General features: G+C 27.7%; 1 protein-coding gene across 3 annotated transcripts in view; it reads right to left on the bottom strand.

The window, feature by feature from the left end:
• LOC111639739 (sex peptide receptor-like) overlaps positions 1–14,261 on the bottom strand; it is a 117,055-nt gene that overhangs the window by 87,109 nt on the left and 15,685 nt on the right. Inside the window, exon 1 of one of the 3 annotated variants that reach the window (XM_023385709.1) lies at positions 12,603–12,734. The exons of the other annotated variants lie outside the window; for them this stretch is intronic. The gene's annotated coding sequence lies outside the window, so the exon portion shown is untranslated. Of the gene's footprint in view, positions 1–12,602; positions 12,735–14,261 lie in introns of those variants that run through there. 3 annotated transcript variants of the gene reach the window in all.

Here is a 14,261-nt window from a genome sequence, read left to right as displayed (position 1 = left end):
CAACCAGTATTGAGCCAATTTGCAAAAAGAAATAAAAAGTTGAAGCTAATTTAATTGGGTGTAGTGTACTGTGGCCTGCAATTAATCTCTGAATATTGGACTGAACTTAAAATAATTGGTTGAATGGATCCACGATAATTCTCTACAACCTGACAATGTGAAGTTATAGGGAAGTTCAGAAATTCTGATCCTAAAAAAAAAAAAGTCAACAGTTTTTTAGTCTCTATGGAGTGACGCCACAATAAGATTTTGCATCACCTGAAAATCTTGCTAGGGCCGCCTCTGGTTCGGGCAGTGAAGAAAGTTTTCTTTCCAATTCGGCCCAGAGGAAAAAACTGTTGGCCACCCCTGGTCTATATCTAGATTAAAGATGGTGAACTATATTAAAGAATGGTAAAAAAAAATAATTGATTGGTTAATTTTTGTTTAAGGCATTGCTAGAGTTTGATATTAATGTTGTGAGAACGTATGATTAAAGGAAGTTTCATATTTTATTTGTGTTAAGTTTTTGTCGATTCTTATGGAAATTTCATTTTAATGAACAATAATTTGAAGTAATTCAATTTAGGTTGGCCTCTACTAGGCCCCCATAACAAAACTCTGGCTATGCCCATGACCTTAATACAAAATAAGAAAAAAGTGAACTTTAAGAAATCTGCAGGATTTCTTCAGGTGGGAATTTCCTGGTTTAAAAAACAGCTGGGATTGCAGGATCTCGTTAGAGAAACTCTAGTGACTATTATGGACTGATGTGAAGACATCTCATGGAGAAGATACCATTGTCTACTTTATTTCATCTTAGGATATTTATGATGGATGGATTTATGCCCAGGAAATCCTGTAGATTTCTTAAAAGTTAACTTTTTTTATTATTTTGTATTAAGGTTGAGGAAATTTTGGGAAGGAATACATTCTACAAGCATAGAATTAAACATCAACATAATAATTCAAAAACACTTGTTATTTGCATGCAAATAAGTTCCTGTATAATAATTTGTCTTGGGTTATGTGAATGTTTGTTTGCATGTACAGTCTGGGAATGTAACCATATGAAAGTCATGACTGTTCTGTAAGTTTTATATTATTTATTCATTCACTATAATGGCAAAAATATATAAAAATGGTTTTTTAAATTGTAAATTATAAAATTACTTAAAATATTTAAACAACCAAGAAAGTCAGACATGAGATAGTCTAACATATTTATAATTTCTCTATTATATTTTAGCCATGACATTGATTGTATTTTTAATGTATTACAATGTAAAAATTTATATTTAAAGTTAATTGAATATATTTTAGCATCTCTATTTTATTTTTCTGCTTTTTAAAATGAATAAAATTTTTCAGAATACTGATGTGGATATGTCAAATCAAGATCAATGTAGTATGGATACAGATGATTTAGATATTGGAGTGCCCATGACAATGAATAAGATTAGTGATGCTCTGAGTGGTGAGTGGCCTGAAACACAGAATGATTTTCAAGATACAAATGGTTTGCAAAATCAGATTCATAACTGTGAAATGAGTCCAATAAGAAAAAATGGAAAAATTGAAGAATCTACATCTGAACATAATTCTCTCTTAGTGAACAAATTACGGGCAAAAATTAAATCTATTGTTGGCAATAGTTCCTTTAAAAACTTAAGTACACCAGAAAGACCATCCAAATACAGAAAAATAATGGATGAACATGAATGTGCTGATAATGATTTCAATAGGAATGAAGGAAATGCATTATCTACTACTTTTCCATTTTCTGAAAGAGAGAAGAAAAAAATTTTGTATGAAGCACTGTTGAAACCAAGAGAGACAGATCCTCCATTAGAAATCAAGCTGAGTTCGTCAATAAAAGCTGCCCTAAAACAGATTGAAAATATTAAAAAAACCAGTCAGAATTGGTGCCAGTCACTTGATTTGCAAAATGTCTCTCTTTCTACAACTTCAGTCAATGAACATTATGAAAAAATAAAAGCCTTACATTCATATTTGTATGATATATATATAATGTCTTTATCACATACAGTTTTGAAAAAATCTCACGATGACATCAAGGTAAATGATATTCTTGTACTTTTAAAATATTTGATCACCAATGGAGGTTTCTCTATTGATGACATATCCAAACTTATGAAAAGAGATATTCAATGGATTTAATATATTTTTCCATAAATCATTATATCATCATCATCATCATTATATAATATTGTACATTATATATAAAAAATCTTCCTATTAGAATGTATTAGTTTGAACTCAATTTCTATAAATGCATTTTTGTATTGTTACTTGTAAATACATTATATATCATTTTTCATATGTAAACAAATACATTTCAAATTTTATCATAAGACAGTACAAGAGAGAGAATATGATGTGATAAGTGTAAATGATCATAATTTAGTCTTGATCAGCATCTAAAAATTTTATTAATTTTAATACCAAAGTGTGATTTATAAATTTTCAATTTAAATATGGATAATCTTGTCTTTAAAAGTTCAAAAAATTATATTTTTATGTATTAACAGAATATAATATACAAATATGTTTGTTGAGAACGTTTTCTCATTAAATATCTTTTCTTATAAAACAATGTTTTATTTAATTTTCTGTTTTAAATGGAAGATTATGAATTCAAAAATATGTAAAGACTATATAAAAGTATAAAGGAGTTATATGTTTCAGCATTCTTTGAATATTTAAGAAGTTGAATATGCCTGTCACAACTATGAATTCTATGGATAATAATGTATTATTCATTAGAATAATTTATTGGATATTGTTTATTAAATGAAAACTTATTAACATAAATCTAACCTTTATATTCATGAATGGTTAAGAATTATAGAGTCATTTTCTTTGTATACATTTGTACAAATTTACATGTAATCTTCAAAACATCATTTGAATTTACAATTTATTTTTTTATTATTAAAATTGTTCACAAATCCTCTATAATAATAACAAATGGCTGTTATTTTCATTCTTTTATTGCATTTTATTAAGTTTAAAATATTCTTTTATAATATTTACAACATTTAATTCATCTAATTGCTACTTTTTTTTTACAAGATTTGAATATTTTGAACTAACTTTTAAGGGTATTAAATAGGTTTTATTTTATTGTCATCATAAATCGAATCATCTCTCTCTTCTTTTTCCTGGTTAACTGATTTTTGGTCCACCCTATATACGTGTTTATTAGGAAATTTATAAGGTTATTAATTTCTATTCGAAAAATTAATTTTTGTTAACATTAACGTCTGTAAGGACATTTCATGTTTCCTATATTGGATATAGTCGTACACATTAAAGTCGTGTTGTATCCTATGGGAAAAATCAAAGTTTCTTGATGATTTAAGGAAAAAAACAAAAGAAGAATCGAAGCAACTTTGTTAACGAAACAGAAAACGTTTCCTGAATTATATTCTCCCCTTGATAATTCTTATTGCAAATATCGTTAATTTTTCTTAAAACTTTAATCTTGTTTTTCTGAAACTTTTGATAAACATATCGAATTTTATGTGTCTATAAAAATAACTATTAACGTTTATATATGCGAATATCTTCCACTTAAATTATTTAATAGTTTTGAATAGAGGAGGAAAAAATAGTAAAGGTATGAAATAATGGTGTGAAATAAAGGCGTATCGTAAAATTTGTTGTTTAATGGAAGTATTCGATAAAAGTAAGGTATAAAGATATGAAAAATGCATGGTATAGAAAAGGAATAAAGGTGCGAAGTAAAATGTATAGAATAAAGGCGAGGAACAAAGATTTAAAGCAATAGGAAGACAGACATGTAGAGTATAAAAACATATGGTAAAAGTACGGTATAAAAGTAAGGAACAAACATATGATGTAAAAGTAAAGAATGAGGATATAAAGCCAATATATGAAATGAAATTAAGTAATAAAGTTGTAAGATAAAAGTATAATGTAAAGATAAGGAATGGAGATATGAAGAAATAGAAGGATAAAGACGTAAAAAAATGCATAAAGATGAAGGGCACAAATGTAAAATAATAACGAGAAGTATGGTTAAGGAATAAACGTGTGAAATAAAAACAGAGTATAAAGTTAGGGAATAAAAATATAAGATGAGTGGATAATACAAAGATAAGGAATGAAGATATAAAGTAAAAGCATGGTATAAAAACAAGGAATAAAGTTATAAAGAAAATATACGAAGTGGCATTAAAGTATAAGGATAAGTAGTGAAATAAATAAAAAATAGGGCATAAAATTAAAGAATAAGGATATAAAATATTCCTTATCGTTATTTATTCCTTACCTACTACATTATATAGATAAGGAATAAAGACATAAAGGCAAGGTAGGGTTGAGGGAGGGATAAAGATGAAAGATAAATGGAGTGGAATGAAGAAGAGGAGGAAAAATATAAAATAATAGGTAAGGAATAAAGGTAAAAATGCATAATAAATTTGTAGAATAAACATTGGAACGAAGATGTGTAAAATCTTAAAAACTACGGAAAAATATTAAATAAAGCCGTAAAATAAAGGAAATATATAATAAAATTTAATAATAAAAATTATTTTAAATTCCACGACTTATAAGGCATTTTTAAGAATATGTTAAACACATTGTTGGTGTTAAAACATTGATTTTTAGCAATTTAGACGTGTATAAATCGATTAAAACAAGAGAATATTGTAGATAGGAAGCAACACATATCTCCACAAAATAAGATTAAGATGAATGGATAATTACATTGTCATAATCAATATAAGAGATGAGCATTTACGATATTATATTGCGACGATCGTTATCTTTATCACTACTTTACCTATAATCTAATAACTAATGAATTTATTCTCTCTGAGGTTTGTTTCGTCGTTATCTGAATATTTTATAAGGAATTAAAAAAGGTAAATAATCTATAAAATAAATCTAGAATAAAAGATAAATGTCATGCTCGATAAAAGAAAATAAATACTCATTCTCTATACATTGTCACGTGTTTTCTAGCAAGAAATTTTATTACCGTTAACCATGGTATCTGTCCTTAAACCCCGTTTTACTTAGCTTAGTTCCATTGCAACTACTCCTACTATAATAAAAAAGTCAATAAAATTAGACAGACTATTCGGCTAACTTGATTGAAGTCTGTATTGGAAAATTCATTTATTATTATTATTATTATTTTACTTTTCCGGCTGTTATATAACAGAGGAAAAGTATGACAATTTCTAAAAAAATTACCCCAAAGATTTTTACATTTTTGGACCCGGAGGACCTTGAAACGTCGAGGGGTTTTTTTTCCTGCATGTTAGTATGTGTGGAGGACGATTTAGTTCACCCAATTTGAAGCTTAATAACTCCTGTACTTAATAACTAATAGAGGTTTGTGTATTAGTGAACAATGTTTCCAGAAATTTTTAGGAAAATCGGACCATAAATTCGGGCGATATGGCCCACCCTCTTAATATATCCCGAACCAATTTGAAGACTTTAATGGTAACAATTATTAGGGATGAAAACAAATAAAGAATGTCGAGAAAGTTCATCAACAATAAAAATAATATAGGTCTATTGATTTTAATTTAATTTTTACATATTTATACGTTTAAATATATATATTATATAGGCCTATATATAAATAAGAATATAGATAAATTGTTTAGAAAAATTTGTATTTTGTTTCTCACAAAGCTGAAGATAACACATAGAAGATGAGAACATGGGAACATGGCTTTTGAAGAGGATGAAGCATCGCATTTACGATGCTTCATCTTCTTCAAAAGCCATGAATATATATGAATAAAACCCAAAACGACACAAATAAAAATGGGTTTATTACCTTATGTCAGTTTTGTGTTATGCTTTTTGTATTAAAGACTAACTTTTGGGGCCCTCTGCGTGTAAGGCCTGAGCCAAACTGTTTTAATGTCTTCTTCTCTACTTGGATCTAGTAAAGATTTTTTCCCTATATATTATACACTACAAATATATTTGTTAAATATTTTATTTGAAAGCTTATTTCACGAGACCCAGGAGAATTTGAATTAGGAGGCCCCATGTAGTGTTGACTTTAGACATTTATCTTTCAAGGAACTTTCTCGATGAAAATATTTTCTTATAAAAGTTGATTTGGGACCTCCACTAGCAGGGGGCCCCAAACCCTCCTTTTTTCTCGTAGGTTAAAGCGCCACTGACATATAATTTTATATATTTATATAATATTTTAATAAATAATGTTAATTTATTTCTATAAAAATATAAAGTTGTATGAATATTTATTTATTTACCTGTATTTGTTTCTAGTTACGTTGCATCTCTGGTTTAGAAATCTTAAATGAAATTCATGCGCATTTCACGGTTGTTACTTTATTTATTTTAAACGAAGATAAGTATTTATTTCTTTTAACGATGGCATTAAATATTTTGTAGTGGATAAAAAATATTTTATTTTTTAAAAATATTTTTTAAAGTACTTGCAATGCAGCTTGCACGATCGTAGTCTGCTAAAATGCCACTTTTTCTTGTAATTTTATATCCAAGAATTCGCTTTAAATGCATTCGAATGATATTTTATTTCTCTACGGGCAATGAAATTTATTTCTCAAATTTCATTCTATCTTTTATTTATCTGTTTTTTCTTATTAGTGATAAGTTATAATTTGATTATAATTAACATTTAAAACTTTCATCAGAAGCCGGTCAATATTCTTCTGTCTTAATTGCTAAGCTCTCATTTATTTTTAAATGAGAATTTTAGTAAATTTAAATACAATAAAAAAAATTTTTCAACTTATAAAGTGAAATAACTAATTTATATTTTTGTACTGTGTTTCGCGTTACGTACTCACTCACTCCTACTTACAACAGTAAACAATGATACCACGTGGTCATCTGGTTGGTGAAGTCACGGGTTCGTGCCTAACCAACGAGCTGGCCACGTAAACTTTACCGGGTTTTCTTCTCATAACACCTAAATAAGAAAGTTCTTCCAGGAGGCACCCCCTTGGAAGATCACTTGTGTTGAGTTTTGCTTTATTCCATCAACCCTATACACACCACAAGAAAAGATTACATTTATATAATAAGGATTTTTAATTTTGCGGTGTTTTTCTTTAAAAATACCTTTTATAAAACTACCTAAGCTAAATTTCTGTCAGTCAAAACGAGTGAAAGCTGACTTCTATACGTTAAAACGAATGATTCTTTCAGTTTAATATATTCTAGAACTTAATATTAAACTATTTGTTTCTAAAAAACATGAAATTTTTCATTAGAAACAAGCACGCATAGCAAAACAAAAATTTTTATATGCTTCACGAATGTTGGAAAGTAGAGAAAAAACTTGTATAAAAGTATTGTCCTCAAACGTATAATTTGTTTTTCAATATTGCATTCATATTTAATTAAATATATAATGTCGTACCGTAGAATCTTTTAAAGTATTATTTTACACTTTACACATTGATTTATATATAAATCTCCGATCCAAGTTGAACGACTTACTATAAGGCTTCTTTTCTTGCTTTTCTTGTTGGTCTGATTAAAATATATTATTATAAAATACAAATATTCTTGAAAGCATATAAATTCGTTCACCTCTTTACAAATCATTTACACTAAATCACAGATAAATAATGTAATTTTTATTACGATTAAGATTTATTATCCAGTATAAATGACGAATAAAGGACATTTTTATTCAATTTACATCACTTAATTTTCGTTAATTTGAATAATGGTTCTTTATATTTTACGATTCGTGTTATACTTTTATTTATTCAACTACATAAAATAAGTATAAAACGCTGGCTAGATTTTATTTACTAATCATTATCTTTATAAGTCTCCAGATTGGTTTAGAAGATATTAAAGACGTGAGGCCATATCTCCCGAAAAAATGGTACGATTTTCCTGAAAATTTCAAGAAACATTACCTCCTAATACACAAACTTCCCTGCAAATTTTCATAAATTTTCGACGTAGGGAACAGGAGTTATTAAGCTTAAAATTGGGGAACAAAATCGTGCCCCCATACACATTAACAACAATAAATACAGAAAAATACCCAACTTTTTTGCATTTCTCGACGTTTCGAGTCTCCCTACGTTCAAAAATTTATATTTTTGGACATAGGAACACATATTTTCCCTATATAACAATCGAAAAAGTATAAAAAAATAATAATAAAGTACATTTTTCCATTTTCAAATATATCATTTTTGTATTTTTCCCAATTTACCGGCTACACGTTGAGGTAATAATGCGTTTAATAATTTGCTTTTATGATATTTATCCAAGTAAAAAATTTCCAGTTTATTTGCGTGATTAATAGCATTAAGACCCATATTTCTTCTTTGTTTTTACTTATATTCAACATAAACGAAAAGATTAAACTGTTCAAATAAATATTTACTGTGCTTGACTAATCCCACATGTCGGAATTTTTACTTTATTTTATTATCTTTTTTATGAAAATGTTCAGTTTTCGTGAGTGTTTCCTATCGATTCTTAATAGGAAAAAAAAGGGAGAGAGAAAAATTAGTTTCGTGTTCGAGTTAATTTCGTGTTTTACAAAGATAAAAGATTCTACAAAAATAAAATTTCGTACTTATTTCCTGATATTACTAATGATAAAAAAACATGATAAATGTCAATTTTATACAAAAAAAAATATTTTAAAAATAATACCGAGTGTATATTTACTTAATTTGAATATTTAAAAATTAAATTAAAACGTCACTTTTTACTCCAACTAAAGAATTAAATTAAGATGAACAATAGCGAAGAAAATAGTTAAGTGACGTATTATTTTTCTAATTAGTTAGAAAGTAATTAGAGAGAAATAGCTAAGTAGTTAGGAAGAAGTTTTTCAAGTACAAACATCTGTTAAAAGTTAAGAGGAACAGGACTATTGACTGAAGGCCAAACTCAGACAGCTGATCTGAGAATAGAAATATCCTCTAGTCAGTGCAGTAATCAACGTTTTCATATAGAAAAAAAACGTTAAATTAACTAAAATTTATTCGATTTTTACATCACTCAATCTTCTTTTTCAATTTTATCGATTCAATATATTTTTCGTCCCCCCTCTTTATTTTATTTTTAGTAATTTACAAGTGGAGATAAATGTCGCTGGCACATAATTAAAACTTCTTCTTCTTTTTTTTTAAATTATTAAAAAAAAATAGAAGCTTATATGCTATTTCTTTAAATGGCATTCGAGATTAGATAATATAAGATAAATGATTTTAATAAGAATTAAATTTATCGTATCTAAATATATGGATGTAAATTGTATCTCTAATGTTTATTTTTCTAAATAAATTACAGAGATGATCTTTTTATAACCTTTTGCTTGTCGAAAAATAAATAAATAAATTATATTTTTATTAATGTAAGATTTAAATTTAAACAGAAGAAAGAATTTTAAAGAAAATTTAGGGATAATTTTGCTTTTATTTTTTTAATAATTCTTCAATTTTTAATTGATAAAAATGAAGGTAAAGTGTGGATGGAAATTCGGAAATAACGTCAATTTATTTATTAATTTTTATTATTCTATTTTAAATTTATTTAATGTGAAAATTCATTTAATATTTAAAATATTAATAAGATAATTGTCAAAATTAAAAAAATAGTCATTTGTAATTACTGATATAAAAAGGTTTAAAGAAAGAAGTAGTTTAAAAAAAGTTTGAGACGTTCTTAATTGAGTTTTGACCTTTAATTCAATGGAAAAATAACAGAAATTGTTATTTTGAAGTTCTTCTTGATGTATAAATAATGGAAATGAGTCGTATGAAGGTCAATCGAATGCTTAAAATAATGGAATAACGTTTAAGTATACGCACAGAAGGCAAACTGAACATCGATATACTCAATTAAGAAATATTAAAATAATTTTATATACTAGACTCGATATAGCGAATAATTTTCTCGTCTTTTCTATTATTTTCAACTGTTGATATAGTGAATAATTTAATTCAGTTCATTAAGAGTTTTCTACGCTATATCAAGAGTCTAGTGTATTTTAGACCTCTTGATTAAGAGTTCGCAATATAACACTTCATTATCGCTATTACCGATACTAAATAACAATAAAATACACCAGATTCTTGATATAGAGAACTCTTAATTAATGGATACAAATAAATCATTCACTAAACAAGTAAGAGTTCTTTATGTCGAGACTCCACTATAACATGTAAATTAAGAATAAGAATATCCTTTCGAATATATCAATAGAATAATTGATACAATATAATGGAATAAAACTGGAATTATAACTATTCTACATGAATAAATATTCTATTCTCATGATATATTTTGTCAATTCTTTTAATACATCACTCGAGTATTGTTAACCCCAATATAAAATAAGACAATTGTCTTATTGTCTTCTGTTAATTATTCTATAGTATATTCAGTTATTTATCAATTAATTACTAACCGATATAAGTAACTGGTAACTAGTCTGTCGATCATTCTAACGTAACATATCGTAGATCAACCGTTACACTAATCGTTACGACGTGTTATTAGTATAAATGTAAGGAACGTAACAGTAATAGGCCATTAAATACACCATTATTCCGCAGTAACTTCTTTTTTTTAATAATACGAAAAAATATTTAAACTGGAAAACTGTTAAACGTAATTTAATTTACAATTTCTTAGCGTAAAAATTAATTACGATTAAGTTACGTACTTAAAAAGTGGGGATCCAATCTTGGAAATGCTTTCATTTGGCACTAAATTTAGATCAATTAGGATTTTTAATGGAAGTGTTTGCTTTGCAATCAACCTCTGTTCTGTCGTAAGAGGTGATACTTTACAGAAGCGGAATTTCGTTTTTCGTTTATTTACTTTACTAACAAATTTTCCTTTTTAATTAAATTCGGCATCCTGTTACTATAGTAAACCGAACGTTGTTATCGTGGGCGTACGCAGAAAATTTTACAGGGGGGATGACAAAGCTTGGAGACAAATAATTACATCAATAAATTTTTACTTGATTTTGGGGGATTTTTTAAAAGACAGACAAAACCTCGCATAGTCGAGGGTGTAAGATAACATTACACCCTCGATACGATTATAATTTGTAAAACTTTTTACTTCATTCAAGTGTGGGGCGCACCGTTTGCCCCCTCTGTGGTTCTTCATGATTGGTATATAATTGGGCCTGTATCTCGTCCATCTGTTATGTGTCCTAATCCCGAGAACTGAATTAGATAGATGAAAATCGAGACCAGATATGGAAAGCATAGGGGCAAGAGGACCTTGATTAACTATACACGAACTTCTGGTATAAACAGGAAGTCACGTTACTTCAATTCAAAAATTTCACCCCCGAAAGGAGTTAGATAGGTGACTGGCACGACTCCATTGCTAACAGGAAAAGTATGACATACAGGGCATGACACGGCTAATTTGAGGTGGAAAACATATATTTTAAATTAAATAAATAAAAAAAATGTGATTAAGAATTGCAGCTTGGTATTGTGACGATGTCACAATAAAATAATTGCTCGTTTTGTATCCCCTCTATATAATTTTTTAAAAAATTCTTTTAAGCATAATGTATCCTTGAAGTGGGCGCACCTAAAAGTACTTTTGACATTTAACTCAACCGGTAGACAATAATTTATTCAATGCATTTTTCTTTTCCCATTAGGAATTTTCAAAATCTTTTATTACTCGCTACTAATTATATATACTTTAAAAAATCGAATAACTGTTTTTTTTTTATTTAAATAAATTAATTCACGTTTTGGTGATTTTTTATATTAATTATGAACAATAGCGAAGAAAATAGTTAAGTGACGTATTATTTTTCTAATTAGTTAGAAAGTAATTAGAGAGAAATAGCTAAGTAGTTAGGAAGAAGTTTTTCAAGTACAAACATCTGTTAAAAGTTAAGAGGAACAGGACTATTGACTGAAGGCCAAACTCAGACAGCTGATCTGAGAATAGAAATATCCTCTAGTCAGTGCAGTAATCAACGTTTTCATATAGAAAAAAAACGTTAAATTAACTAAAATTTATTCGATTTTTACATCACTCAATCTTCTTTTTCAATTTTATCGATTCAATATATTTTTCGTCCCCCTCTTTATTTTATTTTTAGTAATTTACAAGTGGAGATAAATGTCGCTGGCACATAATTAAAACTTCTTCTTCTTTTTTTTTAAATTATTAAAAAAAAATAGAAGCTTATATGCTATTTCTTTAAATGGCATTCGAGATTAGATAATATAAGATAAATGATTTTAATGAGAATNATCATATATATATAATTTATCTAGAATGATAAAAATGTTATATCTAAAATTAGAAAAAAAATACGAAAAAAATTATCTAGAAAAATTCTAGAAAAAAATTCCAGAATTGCAGAAAAAATTTTCTAGATAATAGACTAATGACCTTGAAAAATTTACATATTATTAAAGGCCAAACAAAAATTTTGACGTAACAATTCAGATGAAACTGATGACGTTTGAAATATACAAAATAATATAATAATAATAATAAAATCTAGATTTGAACGATGAAAGAAAACACATGTTGCTATTGTATAACGGATCGAATTGTCGAAACTCGGGTCTACAACTCACCTCTTGTTTACACGATTCTCGTATGTCTATAGAAGATTTTATAGAATCCCATCCAAGAGTTGTGTTGACACTTCAGACGTAGAAAATGTGAACGAACGAACTGTGCATGCTAGATATAGAGCACGGCACCAGTGGAGAGAGTACAAACATCGATCAGCAACTTCACGACATCATGCCGCCTGGTGGTGCCTAATTGAAGCGAACTACTCATTCACATATATAACATTGACTTCATTATTTTCCAATTTTCAAATACGAAAAATTCATTTTCCCCCCCTCAAATATAAAAGAAAAATCTCGAATAATTCCTAAATAATGAAATATTTTATATAATTAATGGATTATTTTACATTCTTCTGTTTTCATTTTTACCTTTCCCTCTGTTATATAAAACAGAGGGAAAGTATGGCGATCGTTTAAAAAATAACCCCTCCCCTCCCCCCAGATTTTTACATTTTTGGAATCTTTAAACGTCGAGAAAGGCAGCAAATTCGGGTTTTTTTCCTCCTGTATGTATGGATGTTAGTGTGTGTCTGTGTGTTGTGTGGGTGGGAGGGGGCACTATTTCGTTCAGCCTGTTGAAGCTTAATAACTCGTGTGCTTTTTGTCAAAAATTTCTGACATTTTGCGTAGAGGTTTGCGTATTAAGGGGGTTAATTCTATTAAATTTTGGTGGTTAAAAGTCTACGGAGTGGGGAGATAAAGAAGGGTCGTGTGTCATATCTCTAGTAGGGTCGGACTTAATGAAGATTATTAACATATAAAATATTTTATAAAACTCATCTCTATCTTCGAAATTAAGCCATTTGTTGTTATATAATAATTAAAAATATAAATGTTATTTTTAATAATATATGGAGCCATCAAATGCTGCCGGAAAAGTTAAGCAACTCGTTGATNCAAGAACAGAAAAAAATTAAAAACACACACACAAAAAAAAATTCGAAACAAACGTTGTTATTTTGCGACTGTTTGTGGTCTACACTGTTTTGTGTCGCTCAATAATGTCATTGCTGTTAAATGTTTAAAAAAAAATAGAGCTCAGATTTTAAATAATATTCTCACATTTTGAATTTTAACATCTATTCCACCGAAACACGAAGGTAAGACAAAAATTATAGATTTTCAATTTTGTATCTAAGTAAGCATTGAAGCAAAATCCTGCATATATTTGCACTCATTTCCAACCTGTATAACATGAAATTATTCTACATTTTTATTGAATTTTATAGCTTTAAATCAAAATTTTACTATTTTCTTTCCGTATATGCAAATATTTGATCCAATTTTTAAATAAAAAGTAAAATAAAGCATTTAAATAAAAAATAATTTCACGAATAATGGAAATTTAATATTTTTATAAAAATAAATAAATAAATAAATAATTGATTATAATTTTCAAATACAGGTTCGAGAAAGGAACAAAATTGTAAGATTTTGCATCGTTAATAAAAATGTTTAATGACATTCCCATTAAACTAGATGAAGTCTCGTGTTAAAGAACCATAAATGCCCAACACGTTAGCACATACATAATGTAAACATGAGCACACGGGCCACCTGATAATACTATTTATATACTTTTAAGCATTGAGTGTAATGATAAAATGTTGCTGTACCAATTGTAAATCGTACACACTTAACAAAGGCCACATACGA

The sequence above is a fragment of the Centruroides sculpturatus genome, unplaced genomic scaffold, assembly GCF_000671375.1.
Source record: "Centruroides sculpturatus isolate CEXI.00-Female unplaced genomic scaffold, Cexi_2.0 scaffold59, whole genome shotgun sequence".
In the NCBI taxonomy this organism is placed as follows: domain Eukaryota; kingdom Metazoa; phylum Arthropoda; class Arachnida; order Scorpiones; family Buthidae; genus Centruroides; species Centruroides sculpturatus.
The sequence above is the reverse complement of the archived record's forward strand: the minus strand, read 5'-3'. Positions and strand labels throughout refer to the sequence as shown.